The sequence below is a fragment of the Aedes albopictus genome, chromosome 2 (genome assembly GCF_035046485.1).
Source record: "Aedes albopictus strain Foshan chromosome 2, AalbF5, whole genome shotgun sequence".
NCBI lineage: Eukaryota > Metazoa > Arthropoda > Insecta > Diptera > Culicidae > Aedes > Aedes albopictus.
In genome coordinates, this window is record NC_085137.1 from 317168463 (window position 1) to 317180510 (window position 12048).

Consider the following 12048-nt stretch of genomic DNA (forward strand, 5'->3'; position numbering starts at 1 on the left):
GTGTAAATTACAATACGTTTAATGGTGAATATTTTTCGAAAAAATGGAGTTGTAACAATAAAATTTATCGTATTTTTATGATGTTTTTTTATCAGGGTACACTCGCTACAGCATCAACTACAATAACAGCAAGTAGCACGTGGAGAAAAGGGGCAACTGGACCAATGCTAAGCTCGCCTAGGTGGAAAGCATCATACTTCAACGACGAGGTATTATGGAAGCGCTTCGCTATGAGCGAAATTTACTCGGTCTATGTGGTGATAAGCTGGTAGCGGTGCTCTCGCGTGCGTATCAGGTATCAGGTATCAGTAGGTCGGCTTCAGATGTGATCTCCTCCATTTGGGAAATTTGTGACATCGCCATGAACACGAGCCTATTCATCATTTACCTGACGGAGAAGGGAAGGGAAAGGATAGGACTGGGTAAAGGACAGGTAAGGGAATAGGATCGTCATACACGCAAAAGCGTACCACAATAGGTTCACATAGCGTCCTGGAAAGGACACTGTAATAACGCATAAGCGTACCACAATGGGTTCAAACAGCGCCCTGAGAAGGGCACTGTGATAACGCATAAAGCGTAAAGAGAGCCTATAGCTCTTTACCACAGCGGATCAAGAGCAACAGAACGTCCTGAAGATTCAGGTTTCTGAAGTCAGATTCACTTAACATGTGTTTTCCGAGTACTCGGAAACGCAATTGCACAAAAACTGGACAGTTACATATTAAATGATACGAAGTTCCATAATCGGATTCACAGCTATCACAGGCAAATGAATCAGCTTGCTGAATATTCGCCATGCGATAACTGAGTCGGCAGTGGCCAGTCAATGCTTTGACCAGCATGCTGCAATTCTGCTTTGACAGATTTGTAAGATACTTCGCCACCCTTGGAGATGGCTCTGTACAATACAATTTGGTTTGACGACATGACTCCAAACTATTCCAGTATTGTCTGTGTTGAGTAGCAGCCCAGGTGTGAATCTGAAGCTTTACCCAACACTTCGATATCGGAATAGGTGGTTCAGGGCCAATGAAGTCATGTGATACTCCAGTGCGAGTTAACTCATCAGCCAATTTATTTCCAGCGATGGAAGAATGGCCTGGTACCCATACAAGGTGAACAGCGTTTGCTGAATTCAGCTCCTCGATTTGAGTTCGACAAGCGATAACTTTCTTCGACCTGGAGTTGGCGGAAGCAAGTGCTTTAATAGCAGCCTGGCTATCTGAACAGAAGTATATTACTTTGCCCATTACGTGCTGCAGAAGTGCTGATTGCACTCCGTACATAAGAGCAAATATTTCGGCCTGAAAAACGGTGCAGTGTCTACCAAGTGAATAAGACTGATACAGCCTTAGCTCACGAGAATAAACACCAGCACCTGCTCGACCTTCGAGAAGGGAGCCATCAGTGTAACATACGATGCCGTCTGAAATACTTCTCTCCAGTTAACCAGATGCCCACTCTTCCCGGAAAGGTAATTTCGTGGAAAATGTCCTATATGGAAAATTCCAAGCAATTGTAAGATCACTTGGAGCAAGGACAACTTTGTCCCAATTCACCAAAAGTGGAAACAACGAGATGTGTGTTGAACTGCGGTTCACAGGAGTTTCCTCTAGTAAACCGAGTACCCATAGACGGTAAGTGCAAGAAAGTGCTTCTTGTTTGAGATGAATGTGTAGTGGGGCAACGTCAAATAGAACTTCGAGCGCTGCCGTAGGAGTTGATGAGAACGCTCCAGACATCGCCATTGAGCACATCCTTTGGAGATGGCCTATTTTTGATTGGACCGGTCTCACTTCGCCCTTTTGCCACCACACAAGACATCCATTAAGCCAATATTGGACGAACAACAGTTGTGTAAATCCATTTGATATACTTGGGTTTAAGACCCCAAGTTGTACCAAACGTTCGCCGGCATTGCCTGAAGGGCATACAAGCTTTCTTGATTCTGAACTCAACATGAGGTGTCCAGGAAAGCTTGGAATCAAGAATGACTCCAACGTACTTTACCTGTTCAGTCACATTGATTTCAGAATCAAAGAAACGTAAAGGTCGAACACCATTACGGTTTCGCTTTTCCGTGAAAAGAACAACAGATGTTTTACTTGGATTTACCGAAAGGCCATATTGGCGACACCAACCCTCAACTACCTAAAGAGCGTTTTGCATCAGGTCGAAAAGGGTGCTGATGCACATACCGACTAACAATGTTAGGTAGCCGTCGGCAAAACCATAAGTAGGAAAACCACTATTATTGAGTTGCCTCAATAGCGTATCTGCTACGAGATGCCACAGAAGTGGTGATAAGACTCCCCCTTGGGGGCATCCGCAAACACTCAATTTCCTAATCGCCGCTTGACGCAATGTCGAGAAGAGATGTCGGTTTATGAGCATTTGGTGAATCCAATTGGAAATCATTGGAGATATACCATGCGGCTTCCAATATGACATCGAAAGGCACTTTGTCAAAGGCACCCTCGATATCTAAGAAAACACCCAAGCAGGATTGCTTTTGAGCGATGCCTTCTCGATATCGTAAACAACTTTGTGTAAAAGAGTCACAGTGGACTTTCCAGATTGGTAGGCGTGTTGGTTCACATGAAGAGGCACGTTGGCCAGATGAACATCACGGATGTGATGATCGACAATGCGTTCTAAGCATTTCAGAAGAAAACGATCAACGATTTAACCCATGACCTTCTGCATACGAATCAGAAGCGGTAGCCACTAGACCACCAAGCCCGTCCGTTCTAAGCATTTTAGAAGAAAAGAGGTCAAACTGATAGGTCTGAAGCTTTTTGCTTCTTCATACGACTCACGACCCACTTTCGGAATAAACTTTACAGTAATATCCCGCCAGGATTTGGGAATATACCCTGTAGCAAAACTGCAAACAAATTGTTGTTTCAAAACATGTTTAAAATGATCAAATCCCTTCTGAAGCAAAATAGGATAAATCCCATCTGCCCCAGGAGTTTTGAAAGGAGCAAAGCTATTAAGTGCCCATTCAATCGATTCTAAAGTTATGATACTCCGAGCCGAAACTAAAGAATCATAACTACAAGAAAAGACATCAGGTTCATCCGAAGATGTAATATCCACACATCCGGGGAAGTGTGTATTGAATAAACATTCCAAAACTTCCTCATCAGAGGAAGTGAAATCACCATTTGGCAAACGAAGTTTGTTCACTTGAAAATCCTTAGATTTTGCAAGGATTTTGTTCAATCGACTGGCTTCACTCATTCCTAGGCACAGTAAACGTAAAGCCGCATAACACCTTGAATTACCCAAGTAACACAGAAAACATCTCGACAAATTAAAAAAATAAAGAATGTCTTATTTGTGTATTATAAGTGGATGTGTCAACATCTTATGTTATAATCCAGCTTTAATTATGTTATGTATTAACAAACTGATGGAAAGTTCTTCAGTTCTTCGATGGTTATAATTATGTTTAGAATATGTTGATTGTATGACAATTTCATCAATAACCTCCTTTTCAGATTTCGTACAATATGAGCATTGCTCTTCAGGTTTAATATGTCGGCAGGGTGTATACTTTATCGAGATGATGGAATCTGAATTAAAAATAATTGCTTTGAGGTAAATTTGTTGACTGCATGAACCAATTCTTCATAAATATTAATAGTGCAGTTTCCTTGACATCCTTGCCCAAAGCAAGTACGCACTGTAGAATCTGAATATATAACTATATGTAAAATTATGAGATAAAATCGTCAATATAAGACGCTTCACTTCACGGGCTTTAATCAGAGAGAGGTTATGTTTAGGTTCACAGCAATGACCCAGCTTTGGTGACTAAATTTCAGCTCACATTTTATCTGATTGTATGACAACAACACAAACACTGTACTTACTACTGCCACTTACAATACGATGCAAACAAATTCGCCCATATCTCTAATTAGATACATTTTAGTTGAAAGTTAACTGTGCGGGCAAATTTGGATCAAACAACAACAAATCTGCAACATTTTGACTAACAAATGTCATCATGGTTCATTAAGGTTTTATCCATGAATTAGTTTAGTTTGCGTGAAAATTACTACCGCAAAACAGTTATACAGCTAACCGGTGGAGTATGTTGAAAATATGTGCATAGCATGTTATATAACCGTTATAACAATTTCTTCTAATATACTTTGTTTCACTGTGGTTAAAGGACGTAGATTGAACGTTGTTTCAACTAATCAAGTTGCAGAAGTATTTCCAGTTTTGGATGTCACATTTTTTTTTTCAGTGATAGTACCGGCTAAAATGTTCAACTACATTTGATGATAAATTTGAGAGATTTATTTCTACTGCGTTCACTTTTCGTTTTATTTTTCTGTTATGCTCCAAAAGAGACAGAGCCTGTTAATTAGCTTCGTGTTTTACGAGCACTTTTACTTGCACAGTTGTAGAAATTGAAAAATTGGGTATATGGTATATTTGTATTCACTCAGACTGGAAACATTTGTACAAAGGTTTTTCCAGCCGGATCGTTCAGCAGACCAAAGAGCTTTCTGGTAGGCCTTACGAGCTGACCTGAAAGCCTCCGATCCAGCCGAACGTCGTTTGTTCCAACTCTTTCTACATTGTTTCCTGAGCTTGGCCAGATCAGAGTTCCACCAAGGGGTTCCTCTTGTGGTCTTCACCGACCGCAGAGGGCAAGCTTCTTCAAAAGCTTCCATGTTGAAGGCCGTTGTAGTATCAACGGCTTCATCAAAATCACTTGGAGTGTCAATTGATGGTGAGTATCCATGAAATTTGGCTGCAACAAAATCGGTAAAGAAATCCCAGTTAGTTGACCGGGGGTTCCTGAAACGCAAAGTTTGCGAAGTAACATTCACATGTTCAAACAAGATGTAGCGATGGTCAGATAAAGATTCTTCATCTGACACATGCCAATTGGTCAGCTCGTGACTAATTCTGCTATAGCAAAGAGTTATGCCTAACACTTCCTCTCTAGCAGATACCATGAAGGTTGGGCGGTTGCCTATGTTAAGTAATCCAAGAACTGTACTACTTAAGTATTCCATCAAACTGGGCCTCTCAAATTGATGTCTGAGCTGCCCCAGATTATATGGTGAGCATTAGCATCACTACCAACAATTAGCGGAAGGCTTTTTGAAGTGCAGTATGCAATGACTTGCTTGAAAGCATACGTAGGGGATGGTTCATCATGCGGTAAATAAACCGAACAATAAACGCACAGACAAACAGACGTAACACTTGTGAAATTTCCATCGATCACGCTTTTAACGATCATTTTAAATTTTCATAGTCGTGACTTTCACAACCAGAGGCGCGCGCATCGTTTTTCTATGCGTTTGACGTTTCACACTAGCGCCTTCTGTTGACGATATGGCACAACACAGTGATTCGTGCAACTTTTCCACCAGATGAAGGTAGTGTGAATTGGGCGATGGATTTCCATGAAAATTGTTCAAGGTGTTACGTCTGTTTGTCTGTGATAAACGTATTTCCTGTTGAGGTTTCCAACAGATACATCGATTGTGAAAGTACATACATCTCTAGTAGTTAGTTCAGAGATGAGTGTAGCAACGATTGCGTTGTTGACAAGCACACATGCTCGAGGCATGACACGTGAGTTTGCCATTTCATTTTTACTGAAAGTAGCAAACACCGGATTCACAAGGTTTCCTAGATAGAAATTCCCCTTACGAAAGTAAGGTTCTTGGATTAACGCCACTTGGGCTGTACCATTTTGCATAAGTCTACAAAGATTGATCGTGGCTGTTCTTTTGTGCTGAAGATTAATCTGAGCTATCCTAACCGTAGCCACTACCCAAACTAGGCAAGATTAAACTCTTAACAATCACAGCACATAAAAGAACAGCAACAATAAAGCCAGACCGGTATCGATTTGAGTGCGCCAAAGGCGAGGATGCATAGAATACGCTGTGTAAAACGCATAATGCGAAACCATGTAGGTGAAAATTTAAACTAAATAACAACATCTTCATAACCCCGCCCTTATTTAGCCTCAAGTGAGACTAAAGAAGGGCAGCTGATTGTCTCGGAGAAACACAAGGTCCACCGCACTATTGCTCCGGTTAGCGCAGTAAGGGCAAAATACTGTGGAGGGTGCCCTGGTACTCCACAGGCTCCGTTTGCGATAAGGTTTTTATAAGACCCCCCTAACCATTCATTCCTAGGCACGGTAAACGTAAAGCCGCATAACACCTTGAATTAGTGTTCACCTGATTAGTGGACTCCTACCACTGGAACAGGCGGTCCGAAGTGCTATTCTTAGCCAGTTGAACTAACCGTTACCGACACTACACAGCTATCTAGGCTTATCGGGAAAAGAAGTTAATATTAATGATCAACTTCATACGGACCCGAAAAGCCGAAGAAAGCGGATTCGCTCATTGACGTTATCTTTTGTAGTCCTGGCCTTACAAGTAATTCAAACTGGAGAGCAAGGATGGGAACACTCACTTTCAAAGAGTTACACTCACTTGCTATTTTCTCAGCTCAGAAGCGTGCAATCAAGAAACGATGTATGGACGACTTTTGCATTGTGGTTTTGTCTAAAACTTTGCCGAATAGAGTAAGGGTCGCACACGCATACCGAAGTCGTGAGGGAGCTGCGAAGGCAACTCTCCACGAGGTGAATGTAAATTACACTCACCTCGTGGAGAGTCGCTTTTACAAATCTGTCACGACTTTGGTATGCGTGTGCGACCCCTACTCTATTCGGCAAAGTTTTAGACAAAACCACAATGCAAAAGTCGTCCATACATCGTTTCTTGATTGCACGCTTCTGAGCTGAGAAAATAGCAAGTGAGTGTAACTCTTTGAAAGTGAGTGTTCCCATCCCTGCTGGAGAGTAGATGATGCCTAAACTCATAGTGATCACCTGGCGGATAGCTACAGCATCAACTACAATAACAGCATGTAGCACGTGGAAAAAGGGGCAACTGGACCAATGCCAAGCTCTCCTAGGTGGAAAGCATCATACTTCAACGACGAGGTATTATGGAGGCGCTTCTCTATGAGCGAAATTTACTCGGTCTACACTGAAAAAACCGACATGGTAATTTTGACCGTATCGAGGGTGAAGTTAAAACACTTTTACTACTTGATTTTGGTAGACCATGATTCCTGCTTGAACGTACAATGAGAGGGGTTGAATTTACCATGCTGCATAATGTTGACATTTCATGGTATTTTTGAATGGGATTCCATAGTTTAATTTACCATGCGCATGGTAAAAAGCAAGCAATAACATAGTACGTTTGACCATCGTGTAATTGTTTCAGTTACTATGCATTTGGTTCCGTTAATGGTACTTTCATCTGTTTTGTTTAGATTTAAAAAAATCCTTATGATACATTCAATAACTTTATTGGCTTTCAACAAATAAATAATATGTATAAACACAGTAAACATAATGATTATCTTTCGAAAACGCCATTGGCGTACGGCGACGCTTTTTGGAAACGTGCGGCTAAGTGGATTTCGAGGCATGCATCGGCGGAACTGAAGACAGATCCGGCACCGGGCGAGGCGCTGGGGTTTCCTGGAAACTGAGGCCCTGGCGCTGCGATGCTGTTGAGCTGTTACGATTGAGATTGTCCTGACGGAGACTTTTTCACAAAGTTCACTCCCTTCATCCAGTCCCGGGCATCGAAGGAATAGTCCTGAAACTGTCACAGCTGTTCCGTGTGCTGCCTGGTAGCCGATTTGTTGTATGTGGAGGTTTCTGCGTCGTTCGTTTTCGGAGGTACTTCCTTGATTCTTCTATAGTTTGAGAAACGGAGCGACCGCCGAAGTGGGATTCCTGCATCTTCGGTTCAATTGCAAACGGTGGTTTGGCATTCTGAATACACCGCGGTGGAGGCGGTTTTAGAGGAGTCTCCACCGTAACCAAAAACATCATGCAATAAGTGTCGGAGCTTCTGGCTGCCCTTTGAGTGATGAGAGTTGCGTGTTTTAGATTCGTTGTCTACCGGTAAACAATCGTTAACCTCCCACGGTGACGGTGGAACCTTGGGTGGAACAGGCTTCCGGAAATACTGGATTCTGTTAGTGGCACGGGCACCGAGGTTCTGTGATTTTTAATGAATAGTGTATATAATCAATATTATTTGATTTAATCAACTATGAGCCAACTCACTATGAACGCTTTCCACTAAGTTTTCTTTTCACTCAATGCACAATTCCACAATTTTGCTTTAATCTATCACAAATTGTTTTTTTTATTAAACCGACGTGGCAAACATTTTATTCTGTGGAAATGGCCGATAACGAGAAAAACTTACGGAAAAGGTGTGACTAAGCATGAGAATTGTATTGGAAAACATGAACATGGTTCTCACAATCACGAATAGCGTAATCAAGATAACCACGTTTGATTGTATTGATTACTATGCGCTTGATCGTGAAATTATGGTAATTGTAAGGAAAACATAGTAGTCATTACTGATATCATGTTCATTACGACTATTTTTCGGCATGGTAAAATTAAACATGGTTGAATTATTAATTTTACTATGATTTTTTTCTCAGTGTATGTGTTGACAAGCTTATAGCGGTGCTCTCGCGTACGTGCGATATCACCATGCCTATTGGGGGCTACGAATTTGATGATTTTGTTTGCGGTTTTCTGTGAGAAAGTGAAGGAGGGAAGATTTTTTGCTTTTTTTTCACTCATACTCCCATAAGAAACCCCGTAGGAAGAAAGAGTGTTTCCCGGCTCATCAACCTTCGTAGTCCCCAATGCCAGTCCACCCTAGGAATGGAAGACCAGCGGCTTACTGGTGGACGACTCAAGCGATTGCGAACCTGCGCCACGCCTGCCTACGGGCTAGGCGGCGAATGCAACGAGCACGAACTGAGGAAGAGCGAAACGAACGGCGGGTGGTGTTCGCCGCTGCTAAAATTGCGCTGAAGACCGAGATAAGCACAAACAAAAGGGCCTGCTTTGTGGGTCTTCGTCAGAGTGTCAATGCGAATTCGTGGGGCGATGCCCACAGGCTTTTGATGGCCAAGACGAGAGGTCTGATGGCTCCTACTGAGCAATCTTCCAGGGATCATCCAGGGGCTCATTTCCGCGTCATGATCCTAGTCCGTGGCCTCCTTTCATAGAACAGCCAGGGACTGCACCTGGCAATGAGGAGATGGTCATCGATGTGGAACTTTATCCCTTATATCCCTTAGCGTAGGTAAGGCCCCAGGTCCGGACGGAGTTCCGAACCTGGCCTTAACAGTAGCTATTGCAGAGGCTCCCGAGATGTTCAGGTTTGCTATGCGGAAATTTCTGGACGAAGGAGTCTTTCCAGAGGTTCGCAAGCGGCAGAGCCCAATCTTCGGAGAAGGTGCTCGAGAGGATCATTTTCAACAGATTATTGCGGCAAACCAAGGATGCAGATGGCCTCTCGAGTAACCAGTTCGGCTTTCGGAAAAATAGATCGACCGAAGATGCTATCTTGTCGGTTACCGAACCGCCGAGATAGCTCTCCAGCGAAAGAAGAGGGGGATTCGTTACTTTGCAAAAGTGACCCTGTATGTAAGGAACGCATGCAATAGTAGCAGTTGCGAGGCTTTTGGCGATGCGCTTCAGCGTCTTGGGATACAGGAGTTCCGCAAGGTTCCATCGTGGGTCCGGTGTTATGGAATGTCATGTATGACGAGGTATTGAGGTTAAAGCTCCCGGTGAACGTGGCCATCGTCGGCTTCGCTAACGATATTACAGCCAGCTATACATGCACAATTTTGATTTTTTTAGACATCCAACAATGGCCCACCCTATCACTCATTCAATTCAAATTTCAAACACAGTGCTATAGTAGAGTATAATAATAAAGACCCCTATTCGCGACGGAGCACACGTTTGTTTCGTGTGTGAAGTGACTTGACGGCGCGCGTGGTTCGCTTTGTTCGCTCGCTCTCTCACTCTCCGACTGCGCCGGGGCCAACCAATACCCATCCCAACCCAACCAACCTCCCGCTCCCATTCCTAGCGTACTGATGCCGCGACGACGACAACGATTCGTTAGTGTTGCACTTTGCAGTTTGATTTCGGTACCCAAATAGTGTAGTCAGTCAGTCATTCAGCCCTCCCGTGCAGTACGAAGAGTTTGAAGCCGGATCTGCTGAAGTCAGTGTCTGCGTTCTCTGTTTTGTGTTTTTTTTGCGGTGAATTTTTTTCTCGCATTTCTCTATTTGCCGAAACGTGCGGTGTGTTTCAAACGCGTGTCTATCGTTGCTCCGCGCGCCGCAAATTTGCACCGCGTTCAATTCAAACAACAATTGATAAGGATTCTTCTCTCCTCGCTTGGGTTTGGGCGGTGCGGTGCCCTCGTTCAACCGTTGTCGGTCGGTCGTTCAATCGACGTGAACTGGAGCAGTTTAGTCCGTTGCCCACTGTCGCCGTTTGAAGAGTGAGTGCTGATGGTAGGTACATATCGACGCGCTGTTACGTGTAGCAAAGATAGCAAAAAGACATCGGTGTACTTTTTTTTCGGGGAATTAAGTCTGAAATTGATTCGCAGTAGGCATTTGCCTATTAAATATTTGTTATATGCGTGTTGCGCATTGCGAATACAGTGGCACTCGAAAGTACCTAGTTTGAATAGGTTTGAATAACTACCAAGGTGTTATGTTAAATGGTAATATTCCAGTACTAGCCGGCAAAACACAAATGTTTTGCGACGTGTCAAGGTATGTTGTGGGGATACTTGTACAAAGGCTAACATTTTCTTCAGCGGCGATGAACCAGGATCATTTCGGTCTCTGTCATCATCAGGACCAGCTAGTTACATTAGAAAGCATTAGAATAACTAGCTACAGAAGTCCAATGTCGCGACTGTTCGTTTGATTAACATTTGATATTACAAGCCCTTACAGCGGTTCTAGAAAAACAAAAGATTATCTACAAGATGGGCAATTTTATACAATCCTTTATCATGAGTAAAGTTATTATTATAATTAAATAGATAAAGTGACTAGAGGTTTTTTTTTACGCGGGGGATACGTACCGCGTAAAAATAAAACTCTGTTCAACATTCAAAAAACCGCGTAAAAAAGTTTCACCATTTCTCGACGAATCATGCAAAAATAAGACGATGAAATTTTTTTTTTGCATGGAGTTTTCATTTACGCGGCCGCGTAAATGAAAACCGCGTAAAAAAACTTGACTGTATTTCTATTCTGGTTACCTTTTCGCCCATTGCTATTCGCGCATTGGGCATTGTACATACGGCGCAGTTTTTCTGCGTAAACCATTAGTAGTGTTGTAGAATTTTCGCATATCATTCGGTTTTATACATTTTTTTTATCTGTATTAACGAGATTTTTAGCCCTAGGCTAGTTCATCTCGGGACCCACGCTTTACTTCCCTTCCGAAGGAAGAACTCACGTTTTTGCGAGTTTGTAGAGAGTGGGATTCGATCCCAGGTCCTCGGCGTGATAGTCAAGTGTTCTAACCACCACACCAGGTCCGCTCCGCAGGTTTTATACAATGCCAGAATTGGCATGTTTAAACAAAATTTATCTTTAGTTTAGTATAAATGCAACTGGTAGCATAGAAACCAGTGTTGAACTTTGCATATGGCAACCTTAATTTGATAAGACACCTTTGGACTTGCGGCCAAGAACGCAGAAGACCATTTGGAATCTGACACTGATTTGATGAGTTCGTTTTTTTGTTATCGTACAAACGAAATCTCCCAAAAAAAAATTCTGAACCAATTCATTTATAGCAAGTTATTGCGACATTTGCACCAATTTACACTCGGCCCAAATTTATTATTATCACAGTCTCATTTCGCATACGACTTCGTAGTGGCTGAGGGGCTGGGGAGTTTGCTTGAGTTTGTGGCAGGGTCGACTGCTGCACAACAAGTCAACGAAATAAGTTTGATTACTGTGAAATGTAGCTGGGAAATGATAATTCAGTGGATTTTCAAATTACCAAAGAAGTCGAAACATTCATAAGAGATTTTTGAGTTTCTTCGGGTGAGCCATCGCGGTCAGTATTTAGATCTATAGTCCATTTTACGAGCCAAT

General features: G+C 42.6%; 1 protein-coding gene across 2 annotated transcripts in view; it reads left to right on the forward strand.

Moving 5' to 3' along the window:
- Positions 1 to 10016: 10016 nt before the first annotated feature.
- The window catches only part of LOC109420816 (uncharacterized), an 89142-nt gene continuing 87110 nt past the window's right edge, over positions 10017 to 12048 (forward strand). The window contains exon 1 of one of the 2 annotated variants that reach the window (XM_062852337.1): positions 10017 to 10434. The gene's annotated coding sequence lies outside the window, so the exon portion shown is untranslated. Of the gene's footprint in view, positions 10435 to 10485; positions 10702 to 12048 lie in introns of those variants that run through there. The other variant, XM_062852338.1, reaches the window with a different exon arrangement.